Below are 12,995 nucleotides of genomic sequence, written 5' to 3'. Positions count from 1 at the left end.
AGAGGAATAACACCTTCCAGGTTTGCTGCGCTGATCATTGTGGTCCTGGAGGATGTTTGGGGCTGTGCAAACAGAAAGAAGGGCAGTGGCTCTGCTTTTAACCCTGCAGTGATTCCAGCAATAGAATCATAGAATGGCCTGGGTTGAAAAGGACCACAATGATCATCTAGTTTCAACCCCCCTGCTACATGCAGGGTCATCAACCACTAGACCAGGCTGCCCAGAGCCACATGCAGCCTGGCCGTTGTTGCCTCCAGGGATGGGGCATCCACAACCTCCTTGGGCAATGGCATATATGGAAGCTAATAGGACTGAGACTACAGAGTCTGGCAAGCTTGATAAATAAGCATGAGAAATCTTCCCATCAGACATGTGCAAAACACCGTGGCATGGCACAGATGAAGTCAGATAACAAGGCATTGTTATGACAGCAATGATTAAAAACTTTTCGCTTCCTCCACGTGCTTCTTGCTTTGCCTGCTAGCTCACTCATAGTGATACCAGGAAACTTCAATTTTGGATTTTTTTTCCCCCCACAGATCTAAGCATATATTGATTCTCTTAATGAATAGTTAAAATCTTAAATCTCACAAGAGCTGTCCTCAATGGGCCATTGCCCTTGTTTTCTACTCACCAAGAGGAGCCAAGCAAGTCCAAACCAGGGCCAAGTTCCTAGAGCCCAGGTGCTTCCCACAGCCAAAGGGGGAGGTGTGGGAAGCTGTTTGCAGTTTGACATGGGATTACAGCATGCAGGCAATCAAAAAATTACGCTTGCTGCCAGATTTTCACTCTTAAAGAGAGTCCGCCCCACTCTTAACAGTGCTGTTCCTCCAGCCCAACCTAGATGGCGAGAGAACCTGAAGCCCCACAGCATACACTGCAGAGCTAGCTTCGTAACAGAGAGCCAGAAAGCATAAGTGATAACAGCTTGGCATAATACCAGAATTAAAGTATACGACTGTAATACTTGTAACTCTTTCAGACTGTCCTTTCTGCCCTTGCTAGCTTTATTATGAGTAAAATAGGGTTTGGAGGGGAATCAGCAGTACTTCCACGAAAAGCTGCTCATGGACAGCAAGCTGTATTTTCCACAGGTGGCCACATTGAATCTCCACCCAGAATCCCACCAGCACGCTCACACAATGGTTTCCAGTGACACTGAGCCCAGAACTTCCTCCTGGGTGGCCACAGATGCATTATTTGTTTTCTGAGTCATTAAAGGGGAATCCAAAGGCAGAGCTTCACTGGCAAATGAGTTTCAACAAGTCTGAAGGCAGGGGACAGAGAAGCAGCAGAGAGCTGGCACGTCCTTGCTCCCCAGCATCTGGTAAGTTCTCCAGGAGGAAGGCCAGGCCAGTGGGAGGAGGCAGGGCTGAGGAGGGGAGCAGGACCTGCTGCACCAACACAGGCAACCAGCGAGTCCAGGAACTGAAAAGCAGCCTGGTTTTGATTTTGGTTTTGCTGTGTGAGGAACAGTAAGGCTGTTTTTTCCCAGAGCGTATCAGAAAGGCTGGAAAGTCACATGGCAGAGTTGCCTCTTTGCAAACACCAGGGGAGACCTCCTCTGTTACCACCAGCTGGGCCCCCCACAGGCCCTGCTGGGTGACCTGCATGCCCGTGATCCCTTCTGAACTGACAGAAGGCAACAGCAGCTGCCTCACTAACACAAAACGTCTTCATTTCCACAAGCTGACCCCTCAAATGCTGTGCAAGCAGAGCCTGGAATTCACTCCTGCTCTGTGTAATCTCATTTCAGCAGTTGATAAGGAAACTGCATGTTCTTAGACAAGGCAGATAATTAAGGGAAACCGGAAAGCTAATACTGAGTAATTATTAGTGAAAGCAATCATGGTACTGGGAAGAACGCAGGCACACAGTGCAGGGAAACATACAGCATGATCCCAAGCAGGTTTTTTGTGCAGTGCAGTACAGTGTGTTGCAAGCTGCTTTCAGAGTATCTGGAGAGACTCTAAGGTAATTTCTTCTAACTAGGCACGGTACAGGAGTAATTAATAAACAAATACAGGAATCAAGCAAATGCACCAAGCAGACTGCTAACCCCCCTCTGATCCCATTGATGCCATATTTCAGCTCCTGTGGAGGAGTTTCAAAATCTTCTGATCTAGTACTGAGCATAAGGCAATTACACCTCTGCTGATCTCATTTTTTTTTTTTTTCATCTATAAATCAATTTTCTTATGCAACTGAGATTTCTTTTAAGGTCAAACATGCATTATTCACAGCTTTCTCAGGGACAACACTGTATATTAGAAGTCCACCACCCAATTTTAATCTAACTGGCTTCTCTCCATCTTAATTTTTTCCTTCTTAGGGTGGACAAAAGTAAAATGGCAAACTACTTCACAAATGCTGGCCTTGGTTAACAGCCACAGTGCTGAGTGTGAGTATGGTAAGAATGGCTGTCGGCGCTGCACAGAGCTCCATGATCTGTTAGTGTACAGCATGCAAGCAGCAATCACTCCTGTTTGAGCCCGGTGGTTACCACTAGAGGGAGATGTTGATTAAATAATGCTGTTTGATGTCGTTAGCTAAAAAATATATAGCAATAGAATATCTTTTTTTTTTTAATAACAAGTAAATACAATTTTTAAATCTGATTTCTGTAAGATAAATAAATAAGAAAAGAAAAAAGAATCTGGAGAGCAAAGGAGAAAAGCATAAATGCAAAGATTGCTTCTGACACATAAATGAAAAACAAGACATTGACTGTAATGAGAAAGAGTGCATGCTTTAAGAGATTAACACCAGGAGTGATAGGAAAATCTGCGATTGTAAAAAAAAGCTTGCTTACTGAAAAGCAGGATAAACACTCAAAAAAGTGACCCACATGGGTTCAGTGGCAAAATGTATTGCAAGCTTTGGTCTCATTATTTATTGAGATAGGACTGACGTCCTGGCAAACAAGCAGTAACTTTGCATTAGTTTCTTTCATGTTGTCTTGTGCCAAGAACCATCAAAATCTTTGCTCACATTGAACTGAGCATGACAGTTTTATCTGGAGTGATATAGAAGAGACATAGAAATTGCCTGTCTGTCAGGACACAAAGGATGGTGTGGTTTTTGCCGTCAAGAATCACTAAATTTGCAGACTGCCATTCACAACCACTAAAGTCACAGTGATGAAGTACTCTGATGAAAAGCCATTTGGATAAGCCACACTGTAAGAAAATACATGCAAGGCATGTTAGAGCCTGCTGCTGGCAAATACAGAAATGATATATTTGGTAAATCACGTTTCTAATGATTTCCACATAGCCATTTTAATTGCACTGTAATGCAGCAGAGAGACCCACATCAAGAGATGCTGAGGAATAAATATTGAGATTAGTATTTAAAGGATTTGGCTCCATGAGGCCTCCTGATATTAAGTAGCTATGTTTCTGAGGACTTCAAAGAATAAAAGGTCCATATCTGCATTTTTATCTCAGGCAAACTTCTGCTGAAAACACCATGGATGCGGGTTGTACATCTCCTGGCCCCTTTGAAGTGGGTTGCCTCCCAGCACAACCAGAGGAAGTGATCTTGTGGTGCTTATATGTGTAATTGACTGCAATTAACAACTCAGTGAGACAAGCTGTGAAAAGATCTTAGTACTATATCACAGTCCACCAAGATGCTGATTAATACCAATACTATTTAAATCTTCTTTTAACAGGGTTTTATTTACTAGTGTTTCATCTCCCTTAATAACAAAACAAAGACAATTTTAGTTTATGACTTACCCAGATCTCCTGTGTTGTACAGCAGGATTTGAAGGATATACTAATGTTCCTGAGTTTAATTTTTCAGCTATGCTTATCTCATTTCCTTCAGACTATCTGATTTCCTGAAGAAACTGAAACATTGCAATTTGGAAATAAGTCTACTTCTTTCATTTGTTTGGTATGCATCCACAAAAATTAGCACTCATTACAGCCTTCAGCCAATTTGTTTGACCTCAGCAGCTGAGTTGGTCTTTGGAGGTAGCTACTATCTAGAAATGCTGCCAATAGAAAATGTATTTGGTATGTTTATTTCCAGACTCATATCTTAAAACCATGGTGTTTGTCAATTCAAAGGAGAGAAGATGCTGCCCTTCTTTCAGATTCAGCCTGGATGCCATGGGCATTCAGAGCTTTGGTGCTGGTGATGCCTGAAGTGCTGTCAGCTGCAACAGAGGAAGTCAAACAAAGGCACAATTATCGACCTGTTTACTGGTCACCTATTAAAACTGGGAGTTTCTGTTGATTTGGAATGGAGAAGACAATCCCAGATACCCACAAATTATGAGGCTGCATCTAAATTGCATTTGACTTCTTCTTTGAAAAAGCTTAATGTGATTTGTGTTAATTTCCTTGTTTTGGCTACCTGAGGCATTCTACAGTAAACACGCTTCCAAAATGAAAAAGTAGTTGGAAGGTATGATACATTTCCTTCCCCAGACTTAACAATGACTTCTTGCCCTGGGAATAAAATACCTACTCTTCACAATTGTTTATTTCATCGGTAATTAGACATAAAAAGTGAATGTTCTGTCAGGAAATGTATTTCTTATGCAGCTATATAAAGTACAATTGCATCCACTTGGTTACTTAACAGATAGGATTCAGTTTTGTAAGCTTAGCTGAAGTGCCTCGCTGCTGTCAGCCTTCAGACTACAATTATGGCAGCACTAAATCTGCTGCAAAAATCTTGAAGCCAAGCACATTTCATAGAATCATAGAATCACAGAATGGCCTGGGTTGAAAAGGGCCTCAAAGATCATCTAGTTTCAACCCCCCTGCTATGTGCAGGGTCGCCAACCACCAGACCACGCTGCCCAGAGCCACATCCAGCCTGGCCTTGAATGCCTCCAGGGATGGGGCATCCACAGCCTCCTTGGGCAACCTGTTCCACTGTGTCACCACCCTCTGAGTGAAAAACTTCCTCCTAATATCTAACCTAAACATTCTCTGTCTCAGTTTAAAACCATTCCCCCTTGTCCTATCACAATCCACCCTCACAAACAGCCGTTCCCCCTCCTGTTTATACACTCCCTTCAAGTACTCGAAGGCCACAATGAAGTCTCCCTGCAGCCCTTCTCTTTTCCAAGCTAAACCAGCCCAGTTCCCTCAACTTTTCTTCATAGGAAAGGTGCTTCACCCCTCTTACATTCCTGGTGTGTGTGTCTCCATCTTGATATTCAACACATTCTACCAACTAGAAGAGAGTTGATTTTTTTGAAAACAAGACAAAAAGCAGTTTAAGCTTAATATTAAACTGAATCCCTAGTTCTGTAGTTGCAGAAATAAATACAAACATATTTGTACCTTTAAAAACAGAAAGACCTATTAAAACAAAAGTGGAGATCAGCTTTAACTCCATGAAATACAAGGTCATTTCTCTGCAAAAAAAAATAATAAGAAAGTTAAAACATTGTCCTTCAATGTTATTAATACAGTCTGTTGTATTATTTCCATTTTAACACATGGGTAAGTTATGAAGAAAAGCACTGTTACTCCTCTTTGTTCCTCATTACAACTTAACTGTATAAAAAAATAAACACCTGTATGAACATTAGAAGAAAATAGCTGATCTCCTTGTAGGTGCTCTAATTTAACGTGCTCTGAATTTTGCTCTAAATATGCTCTACTTCTACACTGAAAATGTTTGAGTGCTAAGAATGTAAATATCCCTTTACAACATAAATTCATGTCCTAGTAATATACTCAGTAATTCTTTTGGAAATTGGATCAAAGAATGATCCACAATAAGAAAGCATCAAGTAACATCTTCCATAGCTGGATTGTTAATGTTGTTAAACTCTGCATATGTGTTAGAAAAATAACAGAATTTCAACTGACTTGTACTTTTAGAACATTCCAGATATAAAAGACAGAAGTAACACATTCCTGTGAATGGGCCATTTACATTCACTGTGAAAATCTGTTCTAAGAATTCAAATTTCTGCTTTTCTACACACCATTCCTAGATGACTAATGTTACCATTTATTTATCTTATTGATGATTTTCTCTTTGCTGTATTCTGAATTTAATTACACAAATATCAATCATAGTTTTACTTAGAGAGTCACAGAATTAAATACAGCGAGAATAATAAGAAACGAATCTATAAGAGAATCCAACTCAAATGCTACTGATGTCAGAGGAGTCTTGCTCTTAACTTCATTTTCAAAACACAAGATTCAAAAGCACTCACAGCAAAACAAATCTGAATTCGTTAAATCAGTCCACCCAGATCTGCTACCCTATTATTTCCTTAGGTCAGTAGGGAAGTATGGATCAGACCACTGTCAAGAATATAAGTTTCAATGAGTGACACAAACTCAGATTCCCCAATTCAGTGAATTTCCCTAAAATCCCTGATTAATTATCCATATTCTTTCTGGTTCTGATCTCTGTTGATGACAATCCACCTCTGTCCATCAACAGATTTGGAGTGTTGTTTTTGTGATGATAAGATCCTCACCACAAAGGGCTACTACTTGTGTGTATGTACATAATGTTTACATATGGACATACCTCTTGAAGACTGATAAATGATTTCTACCAGCCCATTCCAAAGCATAGACATAGAAGCAGATCCTTCTGAGGCATACTGAGGCATGTTGGAGTGCTTCCAAGCTGGGTGGTGGAAACTTCTCCTGAGCACAGCTGTAACCTGTTCAGCATCACACCCACAATTGCTGGGTTTTGTAGCAGCCAGCTTGCATTATCATCTTCCCCATCAGCCTATCCATAGACATTTAAAAAAAAAAAATGGCAGAGTTAAGGGATCTATGTGTACTGACATGTGCAAACACTTATCAAAACGAAGACAATACTATTAATATGCTATTAGGATGTTGCAACAACAATAACAATATGCATTTGGAGCATAGTGCTATAAGTACTGATGTTCACATAAATAACATCAATGCAGCCATATAAATCACTTCTTTAAATGAGGATCAAGAACTGAGTCACAAATTCCACTGCTTTCCACGTTGCATTAGAATATTCACTCACTTTTGTATGTCTATATATTTAATACAAGAAGATGTTTATTGCATCACTTCACAGCTACTAAAAAGTCATCTTCATTAAACTATATGTACATTTACATTAAAAGAAAGTCAGCTTATTTAGTACTTGATATCTTTGGGGAAAAAGAAAAAAAGAGCCTAGTATTCTTGTGATGAGTAATGTTCTCCTTAGGCTATCTTGGGACACTAGAACATAGGATCATGAGACTGACAACAGAAAGAATCCCCAAATAGACCATTTGTACACCTTTTGGTGTCCCAGACACCCTACAAAATCGTTAGAGTTCCCAGGGTTTTATTGTATCTGACTGTGTAACTTAACTACAGAACAGGTAACTGCCACTAGCACCTGACTGTATCTCCTCACTCAACACTATAATCATTTTCAAAGAATACCTCTGGTAGTAATTACTATCAGCTTTCATCAAGACTTAAAATGCTGAAAAATCCCTTCTAATACATACTACTTCTTTCTGGTAGACCAAGTATGTCAGCATGCGACATCCAAGCTTGTGCTTTGTGTGGCAGCTGCCTGCTACTCCCATAAGAAGCAACAGTGTTTGGCTCTGTGAATCATTAGAAGCTCCCCATCCTCTCATCTAGAACAGAAATCTCCTTCTTACCTTAGCCAAATTTAATATTAATGAACTTCCATTTTATACCATACACATCAAAGCATGAAAGAAAACACAGTTATTACACTTAAAAAAAAATAAATAACCTCTCTGAGACTCCTGATTTACAAGCTTAAACTGAATGCTTGATTCATATTGCAAACTCAGCAGTTATAAAGCTTACAATATAATTTTCAGTAATCTCTTGACTTAAATCACTGCAACTTGGAATAACTTTTTTTTCTCTGTAGCATGTTTGTTCATAGTGTGAGGGTTGTTATTTTATCTCCTCTAACTCAGTAAAGAGTTTAGCTTCAGTCTGCACATCTAAGCTCACTTTAGATGTGTAATGAAGCTTTGATTACATGAATTACTATACATTTCAATAGATCACTTGTTATCTCAGGGAGAACTCCTTGTGAACATTTAGCAAAATTCTGGACAAGTACTGAAGTAAAATTTGAATCAGGAGAGTCTCTGCATGCCTTGGTCCAATTTTCAGCTGGGATAAATAAAATCCAGCATGGGAGCTATTGAGTAGCCCTCAAACTGAGACTTCACCTGAAACTTGTTCGGTAATAACCCTTCCAGGTGTGATACCCAGATAACAAATGCAAAATACATGAACACTTGAAAATGCACAGCCCATCCACGCTTGAATAACCACCACCAAGTTTTGGGCTCTTTAAGCTTTGACTATCATGTGGTCAGTTTTTGTTGTCTGATAAGAACCACACCTCCCGTCTTTGGCTTAAAGAAAAAACATTAATGTTTCTCGTTCTTGCTTCCACATCCAATTTTCAGAACAAAATCTGTGCAAATACTTACAGCCAAACCCAACAACTGCCCCTTGCAGCTGTGTTTTGGCTGTATTGGTGTTCTACATTTTAAACTTGGAAGTCTAACAAGTCTTGAAGCACTAAGGTTTCCAAGTAAGTTCTCTGCACATTTGGGAATCAACCTCAAGGCCATTAACATCTGGAGGAACTGCAGGAGTAAGTATGCAGTGAATTTTCCAATTTTTCCAATTTTTTCCGATTTTCTTAGCAACCTGGTCCTCACACATCCTGTTTGCCATGGCTATGCTCGTCTGGACCTTAGCTGCTGCTACTTCTACTTCTTTGCAACATCCACCCCTTCAACAGCTGTTCTTTCTTCACTACTCATTGAATTTTTCCCCTTCAGCCCTAAGGGTGGCTTCATACAATTGCCAAGTTGGCAACAGCAAGAGGTCGTTCCCCTCAAACATTACTCCAACTTGATAGTACTTTAATAAAAAAATGCTTCTAGTTAAAATACAGATATTAGTCTTCTACTGAGGAATAAAGCTGGTATGAAGTTGCTAATGGATAAATGACAAACTCAACATATCATTCTTAGCACCAAACACGAAAGTTACATACACTGAGGTAAAGCAAATCCTTATAAATCAAAATGTTTCAAATGGAGAAAGGTTAAAAACTATTTTCTGATGTCTATAAATAAAAACTCACTTCGATATTGCTCTTCTATTTATGATACAAAAAGTAAACCTATCTGTAGGCTGAACATGGAATGCCTTCAGGTCTGCACCTTCCCAAGAGGCAGATATGTTGCAGAGCATTGAAATTTAAAGCCAAAACAATCTAATGTTAAGTTCAGGTAAAACATAGTTCTTCAAATGCATCTCTGTTAAAAGGATCTCACTTCTGAGTTTCACGTGTGTTAGCAGGAGATTTTCTGTTACTGGTCCAGTGGAGGGCAGCAAAATATTTTCTAAAGGTATTCCTCATTTAATAGCCTCGTCGTGGAGTTGTCGCAACAAATGACTTCATAAAGACTTTGGAAAAGTCCACTACTTCTTTGTTTGGCTTACAAAATCTTACGTAATTGTTTATTTTAGTTGAAAGTAAGTTTTTAAGCCGTTGAAGACTTTTTCACATCAGAGATTGTGCCTTAAACCAAACAATGCTTCCTGGATAAATAACTCTGTGGTGCTCCCATTCTTTCCAGTGCTAATGACATCCGCACAGGGATGAGGAGGGTGGTAGAGCTCTGCCTCACAGCTCTCCTCTGGAAGCATGCATAAATTTGCCAGCGGTTCAGATCCAACTTCATATCTCCAGCACAGCACTATTGGCACACCATCATCTTGCATCACTCACTTGCTATGAGCATATGTTATCTCAGCTTTTAGTTTAATATAAAGGGGAGTCAGCAGTACTAATGGAGTTTGGAGTCTGTGTCCTAAGCTGGAAGCCAAATTTAAGAAGGAAAATATTTTAATGTGCTAGTTAATGGACTTCATACAACTCTCTTCAGTAGAATCTGAATTTCAAATATATTAATTTTACAGTGATGTTTCATGAAAAATTACTGATAATAGTCTTCCACATAGGAATAGACTGACTGCAGGAAGACCGCAGATAATAAAATACAGAAAGTCAAAAAGTCTTCAGTCTAAATCACAGGAGCTATAAAAGGTCTTTAACTCACAAGTGCACAAGTGGCTTATAGTCCATAAAAAGCTCGCACTCTTTAACAGAAGTTTGGGGCACTCTGCTGGAAATGAGATTTCCTACTGATTTTACAATTTCAATACTGCAGAAGGCAGAACAGAGAGGCCCTGTGTAACGATTTGGATCACAGATGGAGCAAAGGAGGCTGGCACGTGCTGGCTCCCTGTGTGGAGCTGGCAGTACCTGTGCCACTGCACATCCACTGGCTGGAGCAGAGAGCAGATGCCCAAGTCCCAGGTGTGACAGCTGCTGTGATTCTGGCACTGTGTTTTAGGAGCCAGCTCTGGAACTCATGCTGCAGTGCTGAGGGGCACAAAGGAACATACACGGGGAATGGTGCAAACATTACATTGAGAAATTTGAGTCCTAGCAAGATCCTATGTTTCAAATTATAGCAGAAGCAAAAAGCTATCAGGTAGCTGGGCACAGGTACATAGGTTACTCCAGAAGTAATGCCTCCTATTAATTTCCACAGAACAAAGAGCACAATAACAGTACTTGATAGAGAAGTTTTAAGCTATAGAACACTATTTTTCCACATTCTCACCCCTGTTAACTACACATTTTTGCCAGTGATGAACAAAAGCCCGTATGTTTGCTCATTAAAATCTGCGCCAGTAGAGGTGCACCATCACCATCGCTGTAACCACTGCTGAAACACACCACCCATCTTCTCACTGTGCTCACATATTCTGTTTGGCAAATGCTGATGAATGTCAACAGGCACAATCTTTTCTGCATGGAGGAATTCAGTTACACACTGGTGCTTCATACGCTCTTCCATGTCAGTTGCCATTTTGCCAGAGTGCCCCTCTGCTGCCACACAGCAACAAAATGGAAAGGTTCAGCTTCAATTCCTATATCACCAACATCTGCCTCTAATGTTGTTGGCCAACATAGGACAGGGTAGCCTTTGCAAATCTTCAAATTGTCAGAAATAGAAGCAGCTTCACTGTATTTATCACAAAAATATTGGTAGCTGTTGGTACAGGCAGATATGTGGATGCTTGACTGCAGACTGTGAAAGGAAAGAAAATCACACAACAAAAGTGCTGTTTGAACTGTGAAGAACAAGGACAACAGCTGAAAGATGCAGCAAGCTAACCAGGGCTTTTCTGTAGGATTATCATGCAGTGAACTCCAGATTGTTCACAGCTGGTTCTTTAGGGGAGGTAAAACTATAGCTCAGGGAAAATACAAATTACACAGAAGACATCTTAGTGAGAGGTGAGATTTCAAATAGGAAAAGGAGAGCACTGATGGAGGGCAGAAATTTATGCAGTATTATTCCCAAATTAATAAACTCCTGAAGTAAGATAATAGATATTTCAATCGAAAACAAATTAGCAACTTCCTCTTGGATCTGAATGACCTATCTGTAATAAATACTTAACTAGATAGGATGTAGCTGTACATAGTACATCTTGACTAGTTACAATGCACAAAGTGTTCGCCTGGGCACATAAGTTCTATTTTATGCCCACTCTTGGTTTGTTAAACTACTTTCATTGATACATGTTGTAGTAAATGTAATTTGCCCAGAGAGCAAGTATCAGCACCAGAATAGCAATTCTGTAAAAGAAAGCTGCTTGGCTTTACTATATGCAAAGACTGACTGTGACAGAATAACTGACACAAACCATGCAGCTTTCAGAAGGTCACAAAATTCTACTGAAGACCAAGAGCGCAATCAGTGCATGTTTTATCCAACAGGGTTGTTCTAAACTGGAAAGCATTGATATTATTTCTAAAGCGTATGGAGCAGTCTTAAGTGGTTTTTTCCAGTAGTATTAATTTATGTGGAGCCTGATCAGATGGAGATGTTGAAAGGATCAGAGCCGGAAAAGTGAAACAATAGCAAACAGGAGTGGCCCAATGCACACAATAAGCAGGTTGCTGCTAAAAAATCTCCCATGGACCCTGCACCCTGGAACAAGCTTCTTTCACCAAGGTTGTCCAAGAGACACCAATACAAATACTTGAGGAGGTCTTTCCTTTCCAGGTTTGTTGGCTTCCTATCAGGTTCTGGAAGAAACACCCTGTCCTGCTCATAGCACGTTCCCTCAGCTCCTGCTGGGAGGTTTTTTGTCCAATATTTTTGTCATGACACCACATAGCTGGGGTTGGAACAACAGCTCTGACCTGAGATAGGGCAAATTTGCTGTGTATGGGCTTTAAAGCTCATCAGGGAGCAGTAGGTCTGGCAGGCCCAGCACACACAATGCAAAATCTAAAAGCGTTAGCTGCTTTATACAGTCAACCTCGCATCACAGACTACCTGAAAACTTCCAGGCATAGACACAGAATATCTGCTAAGAGTCTCTCCAATGTAGCAATCCCTGTAACTGTGGTTGTTGAAAACAAAACAGAACAAGAAGTATCGTAAAGGTAATACAAATACAAGTACAATACTCTTTTCCTGCAATCAGAGATTAAGATCATTGGGAAAAAATATAGCTATATATTAATGAGCAACTCATGGAGAGCTCAGAGTTGAGCAGTAAGTAGGGCACAAAAAAGACATGTCTTGCACTTATTTGTTGCTTAGGCAAGGCAGCAGGATTCTGTTCAGAAAAACAGGTTGCCTGTATTGCAAGGGAGTATCCAGTAGAGTCAAGGTCAGTGAAGTCTCACCAGGAGTTAGGGAGACAGCCAGAGCTGCCCTGGTGGAGTAGCACCTTCCTGCTGTGGGCTCCATTTCCTCCTGAGCAAGAGTTAGAAAAGTTGTAGCTGGGGAGAAAGAGAAGCAGCTTGCCAAGCAAGGGAGTGAATAATGGCTGGAAAGGAGGCACCTTGCAGCTGGGATAAATAATGTGCGTATTTAGAAAAACCAAGAATCCCCACAGCAGGGTGAGCAG

At 40.3% G+C, this 12,995-nt stretch overlaps 2 long non-coding RNA genes across 2 annotated transcripts in view; one reads left to right on the top strand and one right to left on the bottom strand.

Annotated features, from left to right (window-relative positions):
• LOC149919169 (uncharacterized) overlaps positions 1-12,995 on the bottom strand; it is a 29,491-nt gene that overhangs the window by 6,976 nt on the left and 9,520 nt on the right. The window contains exon 2 of the long non-coding RNA XR_016464829.1: positions 6,523-6,732. This is a non-coding gene — a long non-coding RNA (uncharacterized LOC149919169). The remainder of the gene's footprint in view (positions 1-6,522; positions 6,733-12,995) is intronic.
• Positions 999-3,787, top strand: LOC149919170 (uncharacterized). The gene is made up of 3 exons (XR_016464828.1): positions 999-1,327; positions 2,333-2,401; positions 3,450-3,787. It is a non-coding gene; the product is annotated as an uncharacterized LOC149919170 (long non-coding RNA).

Source organism: Phasianus colchicus, chromosome 2, assembly GCF_987193195.1.
Source record: "Phasianus colchicus chromosome 2, bPhaCol1.hap1.1, whole genome shotgun sequence".
NCBI lineage: Eukaryota > Metazoa > Chordata > Aves > Galliformes > Phasianidae > Phasianus > Phasianus colchicus.
This window is presented reverse-complemented; position numbering and strand designations above follow the sequence as displayed.